Below are 23,266 nucleotides of genomic sequence, written 5' to 3'. Positions count from 1 at the left end.
ATTTAGCTTAATGGGCAGGAAGGGCTCCAAATTGTTGAAACAAGTGGAAATGATGTTAGATATGTCTTAGGGGTGATTTTAATCCATTTTGGGTTGGAGTCAAACTTGTGTTAGAGAAGGCAAACTTGCTAAAATTGCCAAAAAGTTGCCATGACAACTTTTACAAATTTGCAAAGTTGCATGGCAACTTTTGCACAAAAGTTGCATTTTGTTGAAACTAAGTTAGTAAAACCAATTGTGGGAACTCGTGAAGGAGGCATATGTAAGCCCTCACAAATACTTGTAAGAGGTTGGTTGAAGTGTTGATGTGAAATCAATAGCAAACAATGCACATTTCTGACAAATCAAATCATAGTCATCAATGGAAGTGTTGCATTTCATACTCCATTGATTGACACTTCAATTTTGGCATTGTAGATAGTTACATTAACCATTTTTCTTGCTTTCAGTGCTTTGGTGTGGGGTTTTGTACAATTTAGATTGGTTGTTTTTATTTATTTTTCTTTCAGCCAATTTGTTGGTCTGCACAGAGTAGTTGGTAAATAAATGGGTCTAGCTTGAATACTCGTTGTGGGAATTTCACGACCTTTTGAAGATAGCTTATAGACTCTATAGGCTTTCATTTCCCTTTTGCAGAGCACCAAAAGATGGAGTTATCTATTTTTAAAACCTTTCCCTGAGCGACTCTAGCTATAACTTGGCTAGGTGCAAGGCAAAACGGTGAAGTGCCAAATGTAGGAGTGGATTGGCAATAACAATCCAATAACATAAAGTGTTGAATAGAGCCTAGGAAAGCTCTGGAAGTGAGACCAAGTTTAGTTGAAACCATTAATGGGGAGTAACCCATTGAAAAGGTGAAAGTTGTCCAATTCCTTTATATTTTGGCCTAGTCTAGGTTCCGTACTATATGGATAGGGTAGTGATATACCCTAACAACCTTCAAGAACTTTGAAAAGGGTATATGTAATGGTGATTAGATTGTGGGTTCATTTGGAAGGTTTCTAAGTTATTGAGGAAGAACTCAATTGGGAGGCCTAATTGAGAGCTAGTATGACTACAAGGCCTAAACAAGCTAATTTGCAGATCAGTAAGCAAACATGGACAAAATCTTGCAAAATGGTGCCAAAGAGGTCAAGCACTCCCGCAAGGTGATTGTAAGTAGCTATGGTGATTTGTGAGTTGAACTTACAATAGTGAGCTCAAGGAAGTGGTGTGAGTTTCTATTGGTAGAGAGGTCCTAGAGTGGAAGGAGAAATTAGGTTAGATTATGCAAGATAAGGGTTTGTACAGAAGAAGCCCTAAAAGGTCCAGAAAGTGACCTTGTAAAGAGTCAAGATCACAGAGTGGTAGGAACCCCCCTATCAGATTGGTATTAGAGCCTAACAAGATTTGGGCTAGAACAAATACATGTCATAATTGGAATCATCAAGAGAAACATGCATGGTGACTAATGTTGAGTTGGCCAATAAAGTCCAAGAGAAGGAGGAAAATAGACTCCTTAGAGATAAATTGGTAGAGATTGAAAATAAACTTGGTGTAATGAAAACCAAGACTAAACAAGTTAGTGAAAAAGTCAAAGAAGCATATATAAGGAAAAGGTGAAGAGATTGTAGAAGAGGACAAAGTCCCTAAACCAAACCCAAGACTCCCAAAAGAACCTTTCTTGATAGCATTGAAAACCTTAAGAGACAAATATTTGGAGGGGATAGCCCTATTAAGTGACAAGATGGAGCATGATTTAGAAATGCAATGGATAGAGGATCTTGAAAACCATTTTGAGTGTGAATGTGTTATTGAGGCCCAAAGAGTTAAGGTTGCTAAATCTAGGATGAGGGGTGTTGCATTGACTTGGTGGAACTTTGTGCAATGAGAAAGAGAGAAAGAAGTCAAAAAGAAGATTGCTACATGGAAGGGTATGGTAAAAAAATTCAAAGAGATCTATTCCTAATGATTATGAAATCCAACTTCATAGAAAGAGGCAAAATTTGAGGCATAGAGGCCTAGATGTAAACTCTTATACTAAGGAATTCCATAAGTTGTGTTTGAGTTCTAAAGTAGTGGAGGATGATAGTATTAAAGTTTCCAGATATTTGAATGGGTTAAGGTGGAATATATAGGAGGAGATAAGCTTGTTAAGCCCTACCACAATACACAAATTCTATCAACTTTCCCTTAAGGTGGAAGAAAAGAGAAAGAAGAAACATGAGTCAAGTAGTAGAGACAAGGGAAGAGGAAAAGATAATAGAGCTCACATAGGAGGTTATGATGGAAGAAGTAATGAACAAAAACCCTAAGGTGAGTCCAAGCTAACAGAGAACAATGGAGAATCTAGTGGTATAGGTGGTTGTAGCAGAGGATGAGGATTCAATAATAGTAGTAGAAGAGGCAAATCAAGTGGGTTTGGCATATGATCTTATTTGCTACAATAAAATGTTACAATTGCAATCAGTTGGGTCATCATGCTTACAAACGTCCTGACAAACCTTCCTCATCACAAAGTGATAAAAGGGTGAACTATGTGCAAGAAGACACTTCTAGTGTCAAGTTCCCTGAGGTGAACCTAGATTCAGTAGTTGGTGATAAATAATGATCAGAAGGATCTTGATTAAGGAACCAATCAAAGAGGAATGTAAGAAGAGGAGATTTCTCTTCAAGATCAAATGCAAGATACTTGGCAAGGTATGTAGATTTATAATTGATTTAGGTTCCACTAACAATGATATCTTAGAAGAAGCAATCAACAAGTTAAACTTAACTAGGATTCCTCACACTACTCCTTATAGATCCACTTGGTTGAATAAGGGGCAACTTGGGTTGGTTAATGAAAAAGCATGGGTAGAGTTTACTATAGGTGGTTATAAGGACAACATTCTATGTGGTGTGTTTCTCATGGATGCATGTCATTTTCTATTGGTCGGGCCATGGCAATTTGATAGAAAGGCCACACACAATGGGAGAAGAATTCATATTCACTCCAAAAGGATGGGTGACATATAAAATATAGTCCTTGGTAAATGGAAAAGAAATTAAATCTATTGGTCCTAATGTCCTCATGGTTGGAGGGAAAGATTTTTTGAGTATTCTTAAGAAGGAAGGCAGAGAAGGACTTGCAATAGTGGTCAAGCCTAGTGAAGAGGGAAAGACCAAGAAAATAGAGATCCTTGCAGAAATATGGGAACTTCTTGATCAATTCAAGGATATTCTAATTGATGGGACACCTACAACTATAGTACCTCAAAGATTAGTGAGTCACCAAATTGATTTTATCCTTAGAGCTTCATTACCAAAAAAGTCAGCCTATAAAATGACCCTTAAACAAAACAAAGAAATTGTAAAGAAGATACAAAATTGCTTGATAGTGGGTTGGTGAGGAAAAGCATAAGTTCATGTACAGTCCTAATGGTATTAGTACCCAAGAAAGAAGGGTCATGGAAGCTTTGTACTAATTCAAGGGCAATCAAAAAAATAAAAATTAGGTATAGGTTCCCTTCGCAAGAATTGAAGACTTGATGGATTGTTTAGGAGGGGCTAGAAATTTTATTAAGATAGACCTAAAGAGTGGGTACCACCAAATAATGGTAAAGGAGGGAGATGAGTGGAAGATAGCCTTCAAAACCACAGAAGGGTTGTATGAATGGCCTGTTATGCCATTTGGGCTTACCAATGCTCCTAGTACCTTCATAAGGTTAATGAATGAGGTGTTAAATGATTTAATTGATAGGTTTGTATTTGTTTACCTTGATGATATACTTTCTTTAGTAAGACAAAGGCATAACACCTAGAACATTCGGGAATTGTGTTAAAGAGGTTGCATGATGAGAATTGACTATTATTTTGGAAAAGTGTGAGCTTTTGAAGAAGAAACAAATTTTGTTTTAGATTTTTTTATTTCCCAATGCAACTTGAAGATGGGCCCTAACAAGGTTGAATCCATACTCAATTGACGTCCTACCAAAATAGGTACTGAGGTACGAAGCATCCATGGACTTGCTCAATTTTATAGAAATTCATTAGGGATTCCAATGAAATTTGTGTTGCAATCCTAGAAACAATTAAGGGTAGTGTAAAAACCAAGTTTAAGTGGAAAAGAGAGGCAAGTAGGGGGTGTTAATTGTTGAAAAATAAGGTAGCCACCCAAGCTATACTGGTGTTACCTAGCTTTGAAAATATTTTCACTTTGGAATGTGATGCAAGCAACATAACAATAGGGGTTGTAGTCCAGATAACAAACTAGTGGCCTTTTATAGTGAGAAGTTAAATGAAGCTAAGATAAGGTACTCCTCATATGATCTTGAGATTTATGCCTTAGTTGAAGCCCTTAGGAAATGTAGACATTATTTATTGCAAAAGGAGTTTGTTGTGTACACTGAAAACCAAGCATTAAGTTTCATTAACTCACAGGTTAAGATAAGTCACATACACATAAAATGGATGGAATTTTTATAGGCATAAACCTTTACCATTAAGCATAAAATTGGCAATGTAGCAAAGTTATTGATGCTTTGAGCATAAGGCTTCTTATAGTCCAAGAAGTGCAACTAAAAAGCATATGAGTTGAGAGTTTTAGGGATCTCTACAAGGAGGATGAAGATTTTGCAGATGCCTACAAGGCATGTAAAGAGTTCGATGATCATTTCTATAGTCAATATCCAAAATTCACCTTGCAAGATGGGTTGTTCTTTAAAGAGGGTCAATTTTGTGTGCCAAGTGGGTCAATGAGAGAAAATCTCATTCATGATTAACATAATGGAAGTCTTAATGAGTATTTTGGTCTCAACAAGACCCTTGAACTTGTTCAAAGATTTTACTACTGGCCTAGGATGCATAAAGATGTCAGGAGACATGTGGAGCAATGTATTGTGTGTCATAATGCAAAGGGAATTGCATCAAATTTTGATTTATATCAACCATTATTGATTTCCAATAGGTCATGGGGATGTTTAAGCATGGACTTCATTTTTGGTTTTCAAAAGCCTAAGACTAGTTATGATAGTATCTATGTAATTATTAACAAGTGTTACAAAATGAGTCACTTTATACCTTGTATGGTACACATGATGCTAGTCACATTACATAGTTGTTATTTAACGAGGTCATATGAATGCATTGCCTACCTATGAGTTAGTCTCAGATAGGAATGGAAAACTTATGGGACACTTTTGGAAAACCTTTTGGAAAAGGTTGGGTACAAACCTCTCCTTTGGGTCTGCCTACCACCCCCAAACTGATTAGAAGAAAAAAGAAGTTAATATAACACTAGGAAACTTACTGAGATGTTTGACCAAGGAATATGTATAGGTTTGGGATCAAGTACTACCTGAGGAAGAGTTTTCCTACAATGACAATGTAAATAGGACCATAGTTAAGAGCCCATTTGAAGTTGTATATGGGATGAATCCTAGAGGTGTTTGTGAAATAAAAGATCTTAAAAGTGTGAAGGTTAGAAGTGGGCATTCAAAATATTTTTCTTAGCCAATGAAAGAGGTGCATGAACATGTGAAAAAGACCTTGGTAGAGACCAATAAAAAGATCAAGGCTAAAGTTGATAAGAGGAGGAAATAACTTCAATTTTATGTTGGATATTTGGTCATGGTACACTAGAACAATTCTAGGTTTCCAAAGGGTTTACCAAGAAAGCTGCAAATGAGAAGGATAGGCGCTTGCACAATATTGGCCAAGTATGGTATGAATGCATACAAGATAGACTTATCGGGAGATTTGGAAATCTCCCCTATTTTCAATGTGCAATATTTGGGCAAGTATAAGGGTTCCCTTACAAAGGTAGATAAAAAAAGTTCTAAAGTTGCAAAGGTCATCACTAACTTACCTTTAGTTCCCAAAAGCCAACCACAAGCATAGAGGATCTTGGATTCAAGGGTAAAGAAGAAGACTAGGCATGGCTAGTATATGGAACATCTAATTAAGTGGGCACATCTACTTGAATCAGAGGCTACTTGGGTTGTTGAGAGTGACTTCAAGAAGTTAGGAGTTGATATAGCTTTACTGTCACCAAGTGTGACTTGGTTTTCTTGTTGTAGGGGGAGAATGGTGCAAGAGCACCTAGAGTTTGGCACAAAACCCAATGAAAATTTTATCTTGTAATGATCTTAGCCAATTTATGAATGAAATGAGGACTTAGGTGACTCCAACAGGTGATTTTTTATAAGTATAGAGGTTAATGGTTGACTGAGAGTCACTTGGCCAAAAAGTTGTCAATGGGTAGCCAAAAGTTGTCAAGTTGGCCAAATTTGGCTTAGTGGGAAAAAGGGCTCTAAATTGTTTAGAAAAAGTGGAAATGATGTTATATATGTCTTAGGGTTGATTTTAAGCCATTCTAAAAATTTTGGAGTCAAACTTGTGTTAGAGCAGGAAACCTAGCTAAAATTGCTAGAAAGTTGTCATGACAACTTTTGCAAAGTTGCAAAGTTGCATGACAACTTTTGTATAAATATTACATTTTTTTGAAAATGATTTTGTTAGTGAAAAAATTATGGGAACTTGTGAAGAATGCATATATAAGCCCTCACAAACACTTTTAAGAGGTTGGTTGAAGTTTTGGTGTGAAATCACTAACAAACAGTGCACATTTCTGAAAAATCTTATCACAGCCATCCATGAAAGTGTTGCATATCATACTCCATTGATTGGCACTTCAATCTTGGAATTTTAGATAGATTAATAATTTTTATTTCTTTAAATTCTTTTGTGTGGTTTTGTGTATATTTTAGATTGGTCATTTTAAATAATTTTGCTTTCAGTTAGTTTGATGGCCTGTAGAGAGTAGTTGGTAAATAAAATCAGTCTAGCTTGAATCCTACTATGGAAATTTAGAGACCTTTTGAGGATAGCTAATAGACTCTATAGGATTTTATTTCCCATTTTTAGAGGACCATAAGATTGATTTTTTCTATTTTTGAGACCCTTCCCTAGGCAATTCTAGCCATAACCTAGCTAGGTGTAAGGTAGGACAATGAAGTGCCAAATGTAGGAGTGGATTGGCAAGAACAATCCAATGGCATGGAAATGTTAAATAGATCCTAGGGAAGCTCTGGAAGTGAGACCAAGTTTAGTTGAAACCATTAAGGGGAGTAACCCATTGAAAAGGTGAAAGTTGTCTATTTTCTTTGTATTTTGGCCTAATTTAGGTTTCGTATTGTACAAATAGGGAAGTGATTTGAAAGCCTGAATTTTTTCAAAAACTTTGAAAAGGGTATCTATAATTTTGATTAAATTGTGGGCTCATTTGGAATTTTCTATGTTATTGGGTAAAAAATCAATTATGAGGCCAAATTGAGGGTTGTTAGGGCTACAAGGCCTAAACAAGCTAATTTGGAGATCAACACAAAAACTTGGACAAAATATTGCAAAGTGGTGCCAAATGGAGTTGGACTAGCAATTTTAGAGGCAAAGCACTCTTTGCAAGATGATTGTGAGTGGCTATGGTGATTTGTGAGGTGAACTTACAATAGTGACTTCAAGGAAGTGGTGTAAGTTTCTATTGGTAGAGAGGTCCTAAAGTGGAAGGGGAAACTAGGTCAAATTTACCAAGATTAGGGTTTGTAGAGAAGAAGTCCTAGAAGGTATAGAAAGTGCCCTTATGAAGGGTCAAGAAGACTTAGTGGTAGGAAATTTCTTGTCAGAGGGTGATCCACCTTTAGTAGGTATGTGACACTTTAACTTTTCAACTTTAGAAGGGTGGTAAACTTTCTCATTGATTATCATGTCATAGGATCTTGACACTTGTCATATTGATATGCATTCTTATGTATCACCTTGGCCTATTCAACCAAAGGATCTCCTTTGTAATATCAATTTCATTTGATTCAATGAATTGAATTTATTCAATTTAGTCAAATTCAAGATATTCTATTACATTATTGAAAGGAATATATTTAATTCTAGTCATATTATTTCTCTTGTTGTTGTGTTTTACATCAGACCTCTAGATATTGGCTGAATAACTTCATGGCTAAATCTTATGTACACATCTTAGTGTTATACTTATTGGGTTACATATAGACATTAGGTTGGGCTTTTATCCAAATAAGGGATTTTGCACTACAATAGTAGAGAATAATAAAATATTATGAAAACAACAACCTTCACATAATATTACTTCTTCGCTTCTTGCAATGAGTCTAGGTGAACAAAATAAAACTAGATATAAATGTTATATTCATTAAGAAAAGAAATGATATAATAGACCACCTAAAATTAGCATTAAATTTAAATTGTTTAGCCATAAATATGAACTAGAACTTGCACCAAAAGGTGTGATGGTTAGTCAATAATAATGCAAAAGTTAAATATTATGTTGGAGGAATTAGAGATAAAACCAAAACCTTAGTTATATCCTAACTCTAGTATAATCCACATTAATTCTAATTGTACTACTGACCCTAACACTAATACTAATTTGATGTTAACTAATTATCACTCTATATCCTTAATTTAAATATGAGGAACAACAACTCCAATCCTAATTGAGCCCCATTGCTCACCCCAAATGCTAATCCTAATAATTATTCAACTATAAATCTAGCCATAATTTTGATCTTAGAATGATAATCAAGTACTTGAATGCTAATATTAACTCTAAACCTAATTGAACCTTAATACTAACCTCAACCCTAACCTAAGATTTTTTTTTAGATAGAAATCTTAATTTAACTCAACCTTAACTATAATCAACCTTATCCTTTCATAAGATTATCTCAGACTTCATCTATATTCTAACCCTAACTTTTTTTGTAACTTCATTTAAGTCTTAATGAACAATCTATATATGACTAGATTTCTAATCCAAGTCATAATCAAAGCTCAATTTCAAATCTAATGAACCTTCATCTTCTAATTCTCATATCTCCCATATTCTAATCTAGACTTTTGAATTCACATCAATACTTCTTCCTTTATAACCATATTATTTAACATTGAGGTTAATCCAAAACAAGATTTGAGATTTTATATATCAATCCCCAATCCAATTAACTCAATCTCATCAAGTTTGTCTAATTCTCTTTCTTCCATTCTAATCCCAACTAACCTCTTAAGTCACTTAAGATCTAACACAACACATCCAAAGTCTCCATTATCTTGTATTTTATAATATTTGAACTTAGCATCATCTAAGTGATTTCATAACAATCATATTAAAACGTAATTTTAGTATCCGTAATTATATATATATATATATATATATATATATAAAAGAAAAGATTAATTGCTAGATTTATTACAGCTGAAATGTTAATAAAATATAAAAGAATTATAATTAATATATTACAATTTATATTAACATCATTAATGTATACAACTCTTAAATATATTGTATTTTATCATTAATTCTGTATATATCAATAGATCTATTTCTAAAATAAATTTATATAAAAATATTTTTTAAAAATTTAAATTGATTCTATATTTATTATAATAACATGTACAACATTAATTTATTGTATTTAATTTTATTATCTCTATTTTTTATATTTTTAAATCTATACATATTTTTATGATCATTATTTAATCTTTCTCAATAATTCTTATATTTATTATTTATTATTTATTATTTATTATTTATTATTTATTATTTATTATTAAAATTTATATAAATTTTAATTATATATATTTGATCGATAAACGACTGAAGCCTTTGATTATATTAATTTAATAAAAATAAAATACATCAAAGTCTCTCCATTCAAATGGGCACTGGTAGGAAAGAACGGAGAAAAAAACCTTCAGTCTTGCCCAAGACCTCAGTCCTATTTTATTACATTATTAAAAGGGGCATACCCCAATTGTCGTTTTCCAAGAAATTTATACTCGTTACAACGAGAAGGACAAGAATCCTATTCTGAATTTTGTAAACTTTGTTGCTTCCTTTACTGTTCCAGCTTAACCCAATATCTAAGATGATAGAGCTTTAAGCTTCGTATATGCCTCTTCTTAGCTACTTAGCCTGAGATGATTTCCCCTTACTATCCTGCTACTTAATTATACATCTAAAAGAAGATGTTAGTACTATTAGCTAAACCGTATGATTTCATGAGATCCTGGAAGGATATGACTAAAATAATTTGGTTATCCAACTGAGACAAAATGCTAGAATAAACCAATTAGCTAGACTTAATTATATTTATTAGAGCCCATCATTTTATAATCAAAACAATAGGCATTTTCAATTACATTGTATCCTACCAGAACTAGATTTACTATATTAATCTAGGAGTCACTATATTTTATTGAGTAAATCTTTCATGTATGCAAAGAGCTACCTAACCTTACTTGTTTAAATAATGCCAATATTAAACAACATATTGAGAATTTATTCTTATTATAATTGCCTCTGCGTATTGCTTTGTTATGATATCCTAATTACCCTTCTAGGATGTTTTGGATCCTTCCAATATGCTCAGAATAACTATCTAGATTAGTTTTTTTATCCTTATGATACATTTCTTTTGCCGCACCTTAAAACATACCCCGTTATCAAAAAGCTGAAAAGAATACGTCTCAATCAATTTCAATTCAAGAACAATACTCCAAACAAAGAAGGGCAGAATAAAAGTCACCATTGATATAAAATTCACTTATATTGATATCATTATGCATTTGCAAAGGTTAGGATAGGAGATACCCAAACTACTAAACGAACTAACCAAGCTTACTAATCTTCTTCTAGATACGATGCCAAAATTCTTTGTGTCAAGCTACGTCCTGAGCAAGATCAAATATCGTCCTTAGTACATTACATAGATAATAAATAGAGCATGCTATTTATATTATTGATCCGAGAAAGGAAAATTGTACATTTCTTGCTTTTTTGAAGAAAACCAACCTATCAAACATTAAGACCAACACCTTTAGACTAAAAGAAAAAGGACCTAGCAGACCTAACCAACTCATAGAGGTCAAGGGAAAAGCCAAAGAGACTAAATAGGGCAACCCTCTACTCATTAGCTGGAGCACAAGAAACTAGACATCCATGCAAAATTTATGAGAGAATTAACCAACTATTTTCAAAAAACCATGATGATTTTAGAAATGTCATTGGGATTATCAAATTGGAAATGTGGCAGAAATTCAAAGGCTCTCTTTTCCTTGCTTGATTTTTCAATGTTGGGGATGCAGAAAACTAGTGCTTCCAAATTCTCAATCTCCACGCCCGGGTGTATATAAGATTTAAAAATGACAAGGTAATTTTTGAGCCAATCCTTGGCACCGTCCTCTACTATCCCTCTCCATCTGAGGAGAAACTGGATGCTTGCTTCCATTTTTGGCCATGCTTGGTTAAATGCAACATGCTCTTGGATAACCAGAGAGGGGCACCTTGGAACAATTTCTAGATCAAAATTCCCAGGAGGATGCGCCATATACATCTCTAGTAGAGGAGTCCTAATTTTCTCATCTAAACTCATAATGGCTTCTTCCAATCCCCTACACCAAACTGGATCAAACACAATACGAAAGAGTCTGATCATTGCCCATTTATCTATTCTGGCTCTACCAGACACCTTATGAATGCCCCTATAATGTCACTATTTGTCCTCCATGTGAAATTGTATTCGAAAAATCCTTCTCCTAGGGCATGGCTCACCGTAATTTTGGTAATATAATTAGCACTGCTACAGTCCTAATAAAAGGTCATCTTGTTTAGCATACCTTTAATATTTTAATTTAGAGAATTGTTACCGATTAGATAGCTCCAAATTAGCTCTCCAACTACCCATATATATGTTGTATAATGATATTATAAGAATATATCTAGAGACCATCACCTAAAGAGGAGTATAATTGTTGCTAGTCTTAGGATATATGATAAATAGGAGATGTGGAAACTATTTAAAAAGAAACTTGAAATCCTAAATTGTTTTGCATACTTGGTCTAGACTAAATAACCGATTTATAATTAGAGTTGCTTAATGCTATCAATTAGAATGCTTACGGTTGAAATATTAATAAATGAAATAAAAGTTGGGGGCTCCTGTAAAGGCTAACAATCATTGAAGATTAAACAATTTTTTCCATCAGCACCCGTATTTGCTAACTAGTTTGCATTTTTGTTACCTTGCTAGAAAATATGACAAATCTAAGTATCTACGAAACAATCCAGAATCTTACGAACTTCTTCTAACTTTGAGTTTAAGACCCAATTAGGCATCTCTCTTTTCCTAATTGCATTTAGTACAATTTGAGAATCTCCTTCAACGATGATCTTGGATAACCCAAGATTTAGGTAGATCTGGAGTCCTTCTTGTAGAGCTTCTAGTTCAGTCATATTATTAGTCATTGGTTTTATGGTTTTAGCCCTTTTGGCAATCCAATTGCCTAACTCATTATTAATGATACATCTGATTCCTGTAGAGCCAAGATTTCCTCTTGAAGCTCTATCAAAGTTTAACTTGGCCCATCCAATCAATGGAGGGCTCCATCTACAACTCATCCTTGCCTCTTTATTCTTCTTTTTGTAAGTAAGTGGGGGATTAATAAGGTTATTTCATTTCTTTTTAATAAACCCATCCCAACTCGAGAATGATCCTTCTTCTTTCTAGGTATTCCTAAGGTGAGAGTTTAAAGTCTCAACTATGCATGCCTCAATTTTTTTGATAATCTCCTCTAGTTGCATATCTTGGTCACGAAATATTCTTCTATTTCTTTCTTTCCATACCTCCCACATGATGATATATGGGAAAATATTCCATATTCTGCTATAGATACCTTTACTAATATCTGTTGGCTAGCCTTTGAGAAAATCAACTAGGGATTCTAGCAAGGGAGCATTCCAACTCAACATGTGTCTAAGCCATTCCCAAAACTATTGTGTATATGAACATTTATATAGGATGTGGTCAGTGTCTTTGTTATCTTGTCTACACAACAGACATCTTGATGGGCCCTCAATACCCAATTTGAGGAGTCTGTCAACTGTTAGGATTCTATTATGAAATGCCAACCATAGAAAGAAACCTACCTTTGGTAGGCAAGACGAATCCCAATAGAGTTTAAGTGGGATTTCCACTTCTTCCCATCTTTGAGAGTGGGTGAGAGATCTATAGCCATTTTTAATGATGTACCTGCCATCTTTTGAAGCTACCCAGATGAGATTGTCAGTCATGTCTAATTGCTTAACTTTCCTATTCTAGATAAAAATTTCATATGCTTTTTTGCTGCTAGGTCTATGTCTATATTATCCACCGATTTCCATTCCCAGCTTGTGATTCCATTAATATTTGTTTTAGTTTTATAATCATTGACCTTGCACCCCCAGAGTTTGACTAATTTCTCTTTAATGCTCACTAGTATCTCCAAGCTGTCTACTTGAAGGTACCCATCCCATGAATCTTCCTAGAAAAAGGCTTCATCACCTTTTCCAATATCCCAAGTGAAGTATTTACAAATAAGGGCTTGGCTTTTAACTATAAAGTTCCAACTTTTAGATCCTTTGGGGAGAGTCCTGATCCTAAATAAGGAATAGGGATCATCTGCATTAAGGTGTTTATTATACATAATTTTAGCCCATTTATGATCCTTTTTATGAAAAGGTGCCAAGTTTAGCCCCTAATGCTTCATTTTTCCAATTTAAGTTTTTTATCCCTAAACCACCAAACTCCTTTGGTTTACATATATTTTCCCATCTTATGAAGGCCAATTTCTTTGAATCCTCACAATCATTCCAAAGGAAGCTTCTAAGCTTCGCCTTGAACTTCTTATTGATATGTTTAGACAAGGAAAGCAGGAAAGTAGATATGTTGGGATACTGGACAACACTGATCTAATCTTGGTTACTCTACCAACTTTTGTAAGCCATTTATCTTTCCATCCTCTTATCCTGACATTTAATCTATCCAAAATACTTTTCCATGCCTTATTAGATTTGCTACCTTTTTCTAATTCGATGCCTAGGTATTTACAAGGGAATGTGCCCCTTTTGTACCCCATGATGTTGCAGATCTGCAATTCCATTTCAGGTTTGGTGTTGATGAAAAAGATTACAAATTTTTTCGCATTCATTTTTTGACCCGACACTTCCATATCCTGTTGAATGATAGTCCTGATGTTTAGCGTTTCTTTTGTTGTACTTTCACTCGACAAAATGGTGTCATCTACATATTGTTGGTGGGTAATGCTAGGTAAATTTTCTGTTACAACAATACCTTTTATTTTCCCTTCATTGTGAGCCTTAGTAATAGCTCTCCTGAAGGATTCTTCCATGATAATATAAAGAAACAGAGATAGGGGGTCTCCTTGTCTAATGACCATTAATAAGGACCAAATTTTTTGTAGTAGAGATACATTGATATATGAAGTTAATCCATTGGTGTGAGAAACCAAAGGCTTCTAATGTTTTACATAAGAACCTCCAATCAACCATGTCATATGCTTTTTGGATATCTAATTTCATAAACATGCTAGCCACCTTGTTCTTATTGGATGAATGTAGTGTTTCTTGAATAATAACTATTCCATCTAGGATCGATCTACCTGGGATGAAGCCAGTTTGTTCTTATGATATAATCTTGGGTAGAATCAGTTTAAGTCTATTTCTTAAAAAATTTGATAAGATTTTATAGATAGTATTGCATAAATCTATGGATCTAAAATCCCTGAGGCTATTAGAATCATCTTTTTAGGGATTAGTGTAAGAAAGGTATGATTGATTTTAGACAACAATGAACCAACATTTCTTGAAGCTTCTATGGATTTCCAAAGATCAACCCCAATAATGTCCCAACATTTTTGGTAGAAGAAAGTTTGGAATTCATCTGGGCTTGCAGATTTGTCAGGGTTCATGTTAAATAACACCAGTCTGAATTCTTCAAGGTAGATAGGTTTGCTTAATGTTTTATTATCTTTTATTAAAACCACAGTAGGTATGGCTTTGAACATTTTTTCTTTAGCTACCCTATTCAAGCTGCCATAGTTTGTTTAATATATTCTGAAAATGGCTCACAAATATCTCAGCTATTTTATCCAGATTTTCAATAATCTTACCTAGAGGATCTTCGACTTCTAATATTTTCCTTTTGGCTCTATTGTGTAGGGTGGAGTTGTGAAAAAATTTGTGTTTTGATCTCCTTCATCTAACCATTTTTCTCTTGATTTTTGTCTCCAAAAGACTTCTTCTTTTACCAATATGTTTTCCTGCGTAGCAAGTAGTTCTTTTTCTAGGTAAAAGCTATCATTATTCATTCGCTTTTTTATTACTTCTAAATTTAGTTCTTTTAATCTTTCCTCAATCTCTAATTTTTCTTTAAATATATTATTAAAGTGTTCTTTGTTCCATTTAAGTATGTTTTCTTTAAGTATTTTCATTTTGGAGACAAAAATGTACATTTTAGAACCTTCAAAATTACCTTGATTCCACCATTCTTTAATGTGTTCTAGAAAGTTTATGTCTAAAAACCACATTTTTTCACACTTGAAAGGGTTTCTAATAGCTTTAAAAGGTTCATAGAAATCATTTCTAACTGGATAGTGGTCAGATCTTGCTATTGGTAGAATAGATGATTGGATGTTGAAATTTAATTCACTCAACTCTCCTTTGAGGAAAAATCTGTCCAGTTTCTAAGCTATATAGGAAAAATCCTTCCTTTTGTTATTCCATGTGAAATTCCCATTATTAAGTGGGATGTTAATTAGATTGTTACAGTCAAACCAGTTTTTAAAATCTTTAGAGGCTTGGGAAGTATGTTGGGTACCACCAAATTTTTCATTTATGTTTAAGATAGTGTTGAAATCACCACATATGAGAATAAGTTCATTACTATGATTGTTGATAAATATGCTAATTTCATCCCATAAATTTCTTTTAGTAGTATTACAGGTTGGGTCATAGATGTTTACTGAAATGAACTGTAGGTTAGTTTTGATTCTCTTGACTCTATTGCTCATCCAAGAACTGTTAGTATTTAATATATTTAGTGTAACTTTTCTAGGATTCCAAATGATGCCTAAACCTCTTGAGACTCCTCTAGATTCATGTAAGTTAACATTCCAACTACCAAGCTTCTTTTCTAGCTTGGTTCCTTCTTCCTCATTCAATTTTGTTTCTTGTAGTATAATAATTTTAGATTCAAATTGTTTTATATTTTGCTTTAATAATCGTTTCTTATTAGGGGCATTTAAGCCCCTAGCATTCCAAGTAGTGATCTTCATATTTCTTTGATAAGGATCTTCCCCTTTCCTGATTTAAGTAACTGACTAATCTTTTGCTGCTCTTTTGCCTACCCATCTATCTCTCTAAGTTCCTTAAGGGACTTCCTACCTCTTCTAGCTTTCACTTTACCAAACTTGGGAGAACTTTTCCCTTCTTGGTTCATTTGAATTCCCAACTGCTATATGTTCTCCTATTCATTTAAAGTAATTTTGGATTGTTTACCTTCTTTTTCCTCTTTATCTTCATTTACCAGTTCTTGTAATATATGCTTTGCCAACATTGCCTAATCTTCTATAAGACTATCATCTATTAGAGATAACATCTTGAAGCCACTCTCCTCAGGATCATTACCTTGAGCTGTTATTGGAACATCTTCGTTTATCTTTATGTCTTTACTATTTTTGTCTTCATCTTCTATAATTAGCAAATTTCTTTTTAAATCTTCATAAGTATAATTATCTCCTCCTAGTTTTAAAACTCATTGCATAAGGTCCTCTTTCTATGAATCACTGCTCTTATCTATATTTTTATAGCTGAAAACTTGAATCGATTCCTCTATTAATGATTCCAAGTTATCTTCCTAAGTCTTATCTAACATTGCCTTTTCCAAGTCATCATCTCATATCAAATCGTTGTTTAAAAAATCTTTAAATTCTTGTGCTAATGTTCTATTTCTCTTTCTTTGATCACTTCTCTTTGCCTTATGAACACTGAAGTTAGGATTATGGGATTCTGACCTAGTTGGTGGAGTCTGCCAAAATTTGGTAAACTTATTAATGGTATCTTTGTTGATTCTGGGGTGTTTCCATGTCCTCTTCTATAATCTTAAGCTTTCCATGTTCTAGAACTACATCCGTAAATAGGATGTTATTTTCTATATCTTTTATGCTACTAACCAAGTTTTCCAATGGATTTTATCCTAATCTTTCACCTTTTTTCCTGCCAATTTTTCCAATCCATTTATTATTCTTGTGTTTTTTTCCTTTTTGAGTCTTTTTTATTTTTTCTTGAATTTTTTCTACTGATGGCTATACCTTGTCGCCTCATATCTTGAATGATCTTTCCTCTTTCTTTGTTGTGATCTTTATAACTTTGATGTACACCAGAAGTCTGCATTTTTAAACTAGGGCTGATTCCTCTACATTCCTCTATATTTGGCACTTTTGTATTTTCCTTGCTAATTTCTAGTGTTGAGAGTTTTTCTTCTTCTATACTTGGAGATTCTTTCTGTTTAGCCTCTTGTGATATCTCTACTGCTTCCTCTTGTACTTCCTTAAAAGTTAGAGGTGGGCTATTACTGGTCTTTTTTAATGGGCTTGTCCTTATTGTCTTATCTATTCTTACTGCCCCACTTTCAAATGTTGGCTCTATTTTCCTTGTTGTATCCTGACATGTCTTCTATTGTCCTTTCTCATAGATGGGTACCTTCTGATACTCTCTTTGGTTCCTTAGGTGCATCTTAAGGAATGTATTTTTAAGGTCTGCAGTTAATTGCAACTTTTTTAAGAAGATTTTCCTATCGTTGTCTAATCTGATTATCTCTGAGATCTTACCTTCACATCTGTGGTAGTTTAAATTATAGATAGCTCTATTTTTTATTACTTTAATAGGTTTGAGTTCCAAATTATTAACCTTACAATTAATCAAAAGTTTGATATTATTGCAATATTTGAAAGATGCATCTAATCCTATCAAATCACCAATAGAGAACCCTATTTTCCTAATAATTTCTACACGTAAAAGTTTTGGAGGGAGGGATTGAAGGGAGATCCAGGTTGGGATCGAGAAATTTAACATTTCTTCCTTGTAATCTGGAATCCACTCAAAGAATTTTATGACATATCCTTTAAAATAATAGTTAGAGACAAAAAGAAAGTCTTTTTTGACATATTCATCACAAAAATGAACGCAAACTAATCTATCAAATTAGTGAGAGATACTTACCTGGTTATTGCAGAATTCCTAAAGCCAATTGATGAGATTGATCATCCCAAATTTTGGCCCATTCCAGAATGCAGATAAACCCACTTTTTGGCACTCCTACCAACGGTCTTCGCAATCTTGATTACTAATGATAAGAAATTTTCCTTCAGATTTGGTGGAATTAGGTTTAGGGATTGTGAGGGGCCGAATGTCTAGAAGAATAGGGTGTTTAGATGCAGAGTTTTTGTGATATAGAGGAATATAGGTATTGGGAGTGATAGGGGGAGGAATGGGGCTTGTGATCTCAATCTTCCTAGGATGACTATTATGAAGATTCGAAGGATCTGCAAAGGAATTAGATAAAAAACCTATTTGTAGAGAAAACCACTTATTTTTATTTTGCACTGAATATTTAGTGAGATTATAAAACCATATTTTCTTATCAAGGCTTGTAGTAGAGAAAATGATAGGGCGATTACTTTGCAAGCCCAAGGAGTTGGAGAGATTAGATGCATTATAATTAGGAATTTGGGGTTTAAATAGTGGTTTTCTATTTTTCTCCCAAAGAGGATGGATTGAGGCTACCTGATTCGAGACCAAAGAGGCTTGGTTGTTGACATTCCCAACTGCATTTGTCAAAGACGTAATTACTATCCTCTTTGCAATATTTGCTAGGATTTCTACTGAAGTGGACCCTGACTATTTATTTTGCATCTAGATATTCCAATTTATTTTTCTCACCTAGGATCAATAAAGGGTTCGTTGTTTCCACAACATAATTGAGCTTTGCAGAAAATTTGTTTTTGACGAGGGTTGCATTAGAGCCAATTTTTCCTGATTTTTTCCCCCTTGCTAGGGTTTCGAACTCTCGACCCTAGGTGCAACACCAAACAATCATTAGATTTTGATTTTTCCTCAAAAAAACCTATCTTACTCGCTTTCCAGCCCTAATCGTATGGTTGTTTGTCTTCTTTCAAATACTTTGCTATTTTCACATTAAAGTTTGTTTTGCTCGCCATTTTATTTTATTTTATTAATCATATACTTTTTATTATTTTCTATATTTTGATATCTATATATTTTCTTAATATTTTTTAAAATTGATCTATATATATATATATAATAGCATTTATATTTGACATTGTATCTTCTATTTTTACATTTTTTTATATCTTATGTGAGATTTTTTTTTTTAACATTTTACATTAACATTGTATATTTGAAATCAAATTAAATATTTATCATTTTATAAAATAATCTAATTATTTAGTATTGAATTTTTAGAAAAAAATTCTTTAAGTTATTGTGTGTGTGTGTGTTTGTTGAAATTACAGTAAATTTAGAAATTAATTTACTATATTTATTTTATGGAGTAAGACGTATATGAGACACTTCATCTCCTTGAGGGTGGTATTGTCTTACTGACACTTTTGTGGGGATTCTTCGTACTTTTCTAGTGTCATTCCTTTTGCTTGGGCAGTTTTTGGTGGCTATTAATCCTTGTTTAGTTTTTCACTTTCATTTCATTTATGTTTTCTTGGTGGTTATAACACAAGGCTCTTGTCGTGTCTAATTCCTTTTTGTGCCTTGATGGCTTATCTATTTAAGTCCCCTCATCTGGTTATTTCTCACTCATTGAATGCCGAAAATCATTAATTTGGTCTCAATAATAGGGATATGGAAGTTGAATTCAATGAGGGTAAGCATGAATTTTGTGATATTAATTCTTCTCCCAAGGCTAATGATTCACAAACTAAACCCTCTTACAAAGTTGTTCTTGTAGAGGATTCCCTCCCCACTTGTCCCTCTTTTGTAGGTTTTAATGGAAAAATCGCTATATTGCTTGGAATAGATCGAAGTGGATTAATTGGGACTGAAACCAATGGATGTAGATTGGGAAATGATACATCCTCAAATATGGTGACCTTGGAGGGGAAAAAATGGAAAGTCCTCCTTTGTTGGTTTGAAAACCCTTTCACTCTCTCCCAATGCAAATATGGTGAAATAAATTAGAATGAATAGTCTTGACATAAAAATATTGCCATTTTTTTGTCTATATGGATAACAAATCCGTTCTATCTAGGAGAAAGTTATTAAAGAAATATATGATGGAAACATGTATGATGAATTGGATGGTGCTATAGCTGATTTGTTGGAGAAAAATCATAACTTTACCGAGCAAATGAAATCATTGCAAAGAGAACAAGAGGCATAGTCTACAAGGATGTGTGAAGTGTTGGAACAAAAGAGATGAGATGGGGATAAGAAAAGAATGATTGAAGAGGATAAGACACATATCACTACAAGAATGGATGCTAAGGATGAAGAAATCACAAGGTTAACCCAAAATTATTATGATATGGTAAATCAACTACTCAATACAAACCATGAGATTGGGAGAAAGATGGAAGAAATTATTGAACTAAGAACTAAGAATGAAAAAATGAAAAGTGAACTAACATCAGAGAAAAAGACTAAGAAGATTATAAGAAAGTATATAAATACTAGATGAACAACTAAGAGGACATAGGGGGCTCGGAGATACTTCAAAACTAGGCTATACCGAGCATTCCACCACCAAGCAAGGAGAATCATCTAAAAAATTAAACAAAGTAATTTCTACACAAATCCCAAGACAAAGAAGCTTACATGCTATCATTATGGAAAACCAAGACACGGAGCCAATGTCTACAAGAGCAAAACTGTTAAGTCCAATGTTACTCCTAAATCTGATGGTTACTATTACAATTGCAATAAGTATGGTCACCAAGCTTATAAATGTAGATCCAAGTTTAGTTATATACGCTCAATGGTTATTGTTATACTTGTAATAAGTTTGGACATAAGTCACAAGACTGTAGATCAAAAAGAAAATTCAGCTAGACATCGAACAAGAAAGTTAATATAATCAATTAGGACTATAATACATGGCTTAGTTGTATTGCATGTGGTAGATATGGTCATATTGCAACCAATTACATGATATTACACTTTGAAGGAAGACCTAGAAATTTGAGAAACCTTAGAATGGAATGTTATCATCATCAAAAGGTTGATCACTTAAGAAAAAAATGTAGATACTGAGTATCGGTACCTAAGGAAGAAGATACAAAAGGAAAAGGCAAAATCAATGTTGATGAAGTTTGTGATCAGATGGGTAAGACTTGGAGAAAGAAGCCAAAGGATAATGCACTAGTAGATTTGGTGTTAATTTTCAACCTTATGTCATTTTCCATTTGATTTTAACTTTTTTTTTCATTAGAATCCCAAGTTGGTCGAAAATTTGACCAACATGAGTTTGTTTGGTCAAAATATCGACCAACATGGATTATAAACCAAAAGAGAGAGAAAAGTGTGCGGGAGGAGGGATTTTCACTACAAGCTAATCACTTGCAAGCACGAGAGGAGTGGTCGAGCTCATTTCTCTGGTAAGTCATTTGTTTGGGAGGAGTGTTTCCAAACAAAGCTCAGAGACATTGTTCCAAAGGAGTGAAAATCATCAGTTTCTAAGTCATTTAATCCGCACTTTGGATACCAAAAACACATTCATCATCTACTCGATGGAGGAAAATGTAAGAAGAATTATTTTTTCCGAAGCCCTATTGTTAACATTTTGAGTAATGATGTGTTTTTACAAGGGGGAGTTTTATTGTTTTGTAATTTAGAAACAAAGCGCCCAAGTTAATCTAAAGTTTTGGAATTTCATTATTTTTTTGTAGATCGTAAAAATTTAGATACCTAAGAACTTTATATTAAAATTTAATTTACAATAATGCAAAATAAGGGTTGCCGTATAGTTGTGAAAAAATACTCATTTGAAATAGGGGCAGGGACAGGAGCATTTGTTGTTCCAAACAATAAAACTATTTTCATTAAGCTATTTTTCCTCAATGTTTGGTTTTGTATACAATTGTCGATGTCTTATTGTGGAGAAACAAGCAAATTTCTTTGAGCGTTCTTGCTAGTGCCACAATCATATGGCTGCTTTTGGAGTGGCTAGAGTACCACTTGTTGATGCTGATTTGCATTGGCCTTGTATTTTGTATGACAATCTTATATCTCTGATCGAATGCTGCATTTTTCTTTAACAAGTTAAACTTGTTTTCATATTGTATTATAGGTTAGGCTAATTTTTCTATGTAGTGGCTCACAACGTATTCCATCTTTAATGGGTTTGTGCTTTAAAAAATATTTAAACTTCGTATTTATTTATTTTCAGATCTGCTCTAAGTGTTCCCCAAATTTCTATTCAGGAGAATATCTTTATTGATGAGCGTTCCCCAAATTTCTATTCAGGGGAATATCTTTATTGATGATGTTGTTACTATCAAAAATTAAATTAATTAATTCTTAAGCTTTCGACAAGATGTTGCAATAGGGAAATACGTCAAAACATTCCTTGTGGTATTTTTATTTTCTTATATAATGTTCTTTGAACTCTGCAGGTTGCAGGAGGTTTGTTTATTGCTGCTGTAATTTGCTGTTATTGCAACATTTTAACAATAATTTACATAGGTAAGTTATTAAGAGTTTTCCTTGAGTAACGAATAGTTTATTTCATTTGTTTTTAGTTGGATTGGTTCTTGGCTCTGCGCAGGGTTGGTTGCTGCCCATATATTGCCTGTGTTGTATGAGAAAAATGAGAACCAAGTCGATTCATTTATTTCTAAAGCTTGGTATAAAATGATAGGAAATTATGGACGTATTGGTTCCCAAGTCCTTGCGAGAATACCACGAGGAAGCAAATATCATTGAGGAGTATGCCTAGTTTTTACTGTTGGGAACTTTTGCATATTTTGCAGTCTTATAATTACTGTGTAGCTTCAGTAGAGTGCAATTGATTTCTGATAAGCTATTACTTGCCAACCAGTTATCTTGTAAATACTAAATTCTAGTTCATCTTCCTTTCAGAATTTTTACATTATACGCAACTGGCCTACTAACTAGAAGGACATCTTTTTATTTCTGTAAGCATTTTGATTTTCTGACTCATAAACATGAAACATTACTACTGAATTGTGAACTTTTTGACTGTTGGGAAAGATATCTCTTTTTAAGTTGGCAAATTCTTATTAAGGGAGTCTTTGAGTTGTGATGCCAAGACCCTGTATTTAGGGGCATAATTATTGAGAAGCCTCTACATGTAGAAGATGACATTTTTTTCCAAATGCGGTGATACAGTTC

General features: G+C 33.6%; 1 pseudogene; it reads left to right on the top strand.

The window, feature by feature from the left end:
• The first annotated feature begins 1,097 nt into the window (after nt 1-1,097).
• On the top strand, nt 1,098-22,933 carry LOC149532108 (reticulon-like protein B8; annotated as a pseudogene).
• The last annotated feature ends 333 nt before the right edge of the window (nt 22,934-23,266 follow it).

Source organism: Cupressus sempervirens, chromosome 11 (assembly GCF_028749045.1).
Source record: "Cupressus sempervirens isolate cs-2001-9-10 chromosome 11, ASM2874904v1, whole genome shotgun sequence".
Taxonomy (NCBI): domain Eukaryota; kingdom Viridiplantae; phylum Streptophyta; class Pinopsida; order Cupressales; family Cupressaceae; genus Cupressus; species Cupressus sempervirens.
The sequence above is the reverse complement of the archived record's forward strand: the minus strand, read 5'-3'. Positions and strand labels throughout refer to the sequence as shown.